Here is a 4,854-nt window from a genome sequence, read left to right as displayed (position 1 = left end):
CCCAGATCTACTGAATCAGAGTTTTTGTGGTCCAGGACCCCACAGATTCATAAGATGACAGGGTCATCATGCTTTTGCATACTTTTCTATCAGTTGGAAAACACTGACACCATGGACTGAGAACCGAAGTAGAGATATGATGTAATCACATTGGTCACTTGGGTTGCACCTTATGGAATGAATTTTAAAAACTGGAGACCAGGGGCACCTGGGTGGTTCAGTGGGTTAACGCCTCTGCCTTCGGGTCAGGTCATTGTCTCAGGGTCCTGGGATCGAACCCCGCATTGGGCTCTCTGCCCAGAGGGGAACCTGCTTCCCCCCTCTCTCTGCTTGCCTCTCTGCCTACTTGTGATCTCTCTCTCTGTCAAATAAGTAAATAAAATCTTTAAGAAAAAAAAACCACTGCAGACCAGAGAAGTGCTTATTGTAATACTTCAGGTGGGAAATGATGAGGAACTGAGCTAAGCTACTAGCAGTGAGGCTGGAACAAGGGGAGGAGATCAACCCAAGAGTTTCTGGCTTGAGTTATTGAGTCAATAAATGATAGTTAAAGAATTTTGAAGGTAGTGTAATTTGGGGAGGAAAATTTTTAGTTGCTTTAGACACATGGAGGTTGAGGGGCCTGTGGGATATCCAAACAGGAGCTGTTCAGGAGGAAGTTGGATTGATGTCTGGAACTCAGGACAAAGCCTGTGCAAAAGATACAAAGCAGGAGGGAAGGAAATCCTTGGCATGGAGGCAATTTCTAGGAAGAGTAGGAGAGGGAAGAATAAGCCCTAGGACAAAATCTTTAAGAATATCCACATTAAAGGGCTATGCAGAAACAAAGTTGCCCAATGAATGGGGCTCATTATTAGCAAAAGTTTTTTTTTGTTGTTGTTTTAGGTCAATTTAAATTTTAACAAGACACAACGTTTTGGTGGGTGGTAACTGGTAAATACAGTGCAATTCATGTTCTATCCCAAGGTATTTAATAAATTGACTCAATAATCAAGATGATATTCATGCAATAGCCAAAGTCAAAAGTTCCAGTTAGAGGTAGGAGGAGAGAAGATTGAGTTGGGCAGGAGAGGAGAACAGCTATATTATCAGGTGACGAGGATAGGAGTGAACCCTTTCCACGAGGGCTCTGATCCCTGCACACTGAGAAAGTCAATATTCTTTAAGTAGAATCACCACCGGTAGGAAATATCACTAGCCAATTCTTTCAGGTATGAGGATAAGAAAAATCAGCAAGATATTTTGGAAGGGAAAGTTACACCACACATCTGAGTGGGGACCAGAAAGATATTTGTTTAAAGGTCTCTTGGCTGGGAACAAAACGGATTTTCCCTTTTCCTCTCTTGATGTGGATGATGTTGCTAATAATTCACAAAGTATTTTCTTTTTTATACTTCAATTTTCCCAAGTAAATGTTTAACCATGATTGCGCCTTCAGAAAAAAAAAAAAAGAAGAAGAAGAAGAATTTAATTGACTACTTTACCAAGCCCCAGAATATTATAAGTGCAAGACTGATCTCAGCCCCTTTGTTCTGCACAAGCATGTTACAAAGTAGGTGTTCTCACCCTTATTTCATGGAAGAGTAAACAGAGGGATATGGAGGTCAAATGACACCATCAAGGTCACTGACCTAGTAAGAATTCATACCCAGACACCTGTCCCCTCTGCCTATTATTTTATACTCCTTTTTAGTTCATAAGTCCTAGTGCCTATTAACAAATGAAGCCTTTTAGATTACCCAGGTAGTTTCGAATTTCTCAGAGGAAGCCAAAGGTTGTCAACAGCTCTGAACGGCCATGAGGGTTTATGATAAATCATCAGTGAGGCAGAGTAACTCATCAATGTTTGTTCTAGATATTGGACTCCATAATGTATGTACATTTCATTTTAAGGCCTTATGCATATTTATCACTTCAGATGGTTTTCACCTGTCTGGTTTTAGCTAGATTATAAATTCTCTGAGGCTAAGGAGTGCATACTCCGAAGATTTGGAGCCCTAGCATAGGAAAACAGTGCAAGTCCAATGATGCATCTTTAATGAATGAGTCAGGCAATGAAGGGGGGAGCTCGGAAGAGCTTCTTTTAGACACAAAAATTCTTTCCAGTTATTTTCCAAATTGCCTGGGTTGGGAAATCTAAGTCGAAATATGTTTTAGGGCTTGGTATGTATTTGTCTTTTAGGAGATAGTTTAAATATATTTTTTTAAGCTCAAGAGAAATGTATCTGTATAGACACAGTTCATTCTGACAGGACTTTATGGGATTTATAGCATTAAGAGTCTTTTATGATTATTATTATTAAAAGAAAGAATGAAAATTCTTGCCCAAGCCAATCTTGGAATCAAAGGGTTGTAACCGGAGGTTGACTGTGCTCCAATGTTAGCCTGAACTCCTCTCGTACCAGCATACTGAATCTCTCTCTCTCTCTCTCTCCATCAAAGGTATTCTCAAATACAACTCTTGCTACCGGACGATATCTGATATTATATGTGAAAGAATAAATGCTGGTGGTCAGAGCATCTTCGCTGAAAAGAACTTCCTGCTCTTGTCATGGGAATCCATTAACTTAGGACAACCCTCCTGCTGAGAACAAATATTAAAACTAGATAGAATCTTAAAAACTGCTCTTGAAGGCATCGTTAAATCTTGTTAGTGAGCTAATAAGATCACAAAGAATTATTAAGGAAAGATCTAGAAGCCCAGGTCCAGAGGCCCAGACCAGAGGTAGGCACTGTAGCTGGGGCACTGCCCCTCAAGAAGTGTGTGTTGACTCTAGAGAATCCTGCTGAAAGGCCCAGTGGAGTATTTGTAGAGCCTGGTGTCCCAGGAAAGGAGCACAGAGCTCCCCAGCATAGGGGTGAGCCAGTGTACAAGATGGTCTGATGAACCCGCTTCCTTTTGGGTTGGGGTCACGAAACAGCTGTGCCCTAGGAGCAAATGGACAGCAGTAGATCACTCTCAAGGAGACTGCAATTCAGCTCAAAGGTCTCTCAGTGTCTGGAACTGGCTTTGGTAACTCCAAGTGTTGGCCTTCCTACACGCACAATGGAGGGAAGCTCCTTTCTGGAGCAAGGCGATATTATTCTTGTCCTCAAATTCTTTTAGCAAACCATTTCTCAAAACCAATGGTCAGCAGACAATGGGAAATAACAAACACAGAAGAAGAAAAGCGAAACTAAGAGAAAAAGTTGGCAATAGAAACAGACTTACAGGGACTATAGAAACAGGTGTTGCTGGACATGAACTTTAAAATATCTATGCACATGTGTTTCAGATGACAAAAGCCACTGTGGAGAATTCTGGCAGGGGAGAACTATTTTTTTTAAAAGAGTATTCCAGAACTGAAAAACACAAAAGTCTATTTTTAAAAAGAAGCTCAATGGATTTAATAATAGATTAAATTAATCTGAAAAGGTAATTATTGAATTTACGAACTGGTGGAAAGATGATGTCCAGAATCAAGCATGGAGAGACCAAACAATGGAAAGTAAGAGAGTAAGAAACAGAGACACTATGGTCAGAGTCTAAAACACACATACACTTGGCATGTCAGGAGAGCCGACAGAAAACAAGGCAGAGACAATATTTAGAGATCTAACAACTGAGAATTTTACAAAAATGCTGAAAAATATTAAGCCGTAGATTTAAAAGGTTCTACACCCCTAAGCCAACTACATTAAAAATATATATGTCATATATATTTTGTATTTTTACATACATGTGTGTATGTCTATCTCTACACATCATCTTGCATGAGCACTCTCTCTAAATAAATAAAATCTTTTAAAAAAAAAGAATGGAGGTAAAATGAAAACATTTTCAAATAAACAAAAATGAAGAGAATTGATTAATAAGTTAATTAGTTTCAGATCATCAAAAGATATCATTGAGAAAGTGAAAAGACGAGCCACGTGACATGGTCCTTGGCCCTGATCTAGCTGGGTCTGACCACTGTTGAGTATCCCAAGTCAGGGGGCTACGTCTCTACCCAAACTAGTATGTACAGCTAAGGAGACTGCAGATGTGTCAATTCTAAACTGTCCTTGCTTTTTCCTTCAGAGGTAGGGGAGACCTGAGGCAAATATTGATGAGAAAAATATTGGAAAAAGAAGTCAGATATATTCAGGATTCACTAGAAAGGCCCAAATTCCTGTCCAGTTGAATTTCCTTGGGGCCACTGAGAAGAGAGAAGAATTCTCCAGATGGACGTAGCAGGCACCATGAATTGAGCTGAATTCTGGAGACCCCTTGTTCCTCACACTATGGCTGGTCTCAGAAACATTTTCCTGGCTATTTTGACTGTCCCTGCTTCCTTAGCTGGAAAACTTTTGGATCTTTAATCCATTTTCTATGGTTGCTGTAACAAATTACCAAAAACTTGGTGACGTCAAAAACACCTATTTACTGTCTTGCAGTGTTCAACTTAAGAACCTGCATGAGTCTCACCAGGCTGAGATCAAGCTGTCAACAGGGGTGTCTTCCTTTCTGGAGGCTTTAGGGAAGAATCCATTTTCTTGCCTTTTCTGGCTTCTGGAGGCCTCCTGTATCCCTGGCTCATGGCCCCTCATGGCTCCATCATCAAAGCAGCAATGGTGAGTTGAGTCCTTCTCACATGGCATCACTCCAGCCTGGCTTCCACATCTCTTTCCCTGACTCTCTTCTGCCCATCTTCCACTCTGAGGAATCTTGTGATTATATTGCGGCCACAGAGAATCTATCTCGAGATCAGCTGATTTGCAACTTTTAATTCCCCTTTGCCAGGTAACCTAACACTGTCACAAATGCCAGGGGTTAGAGTCCAACCCTCTTTGGGGGCTATCATTCTGCCAATTGTGTTGCTACCCTAGCCAGGT

The sequence above is a fragment of the Enhydra lutris genome, unplaced genomic scaffold (genome assembly GCF_002288905.1).
Source record: "Enhydra lutris kenyoni isolate GAN:26980312 unplaced genomic scaffold, ASM228890v2 scaffoldscaffold34, whole genome shotgun sequence".
Classification (NCBI taxonomy): Eukaryota; Metazoa; Chordata; class Mammalia; order Carnivora; family Mustelidae; genus Enhydra; species Enhydra lutris.
The sequence above is the reverse complement of the archived record's forward strand: the minus strand, read 5'-3'. Positions refer to the sequence as shown.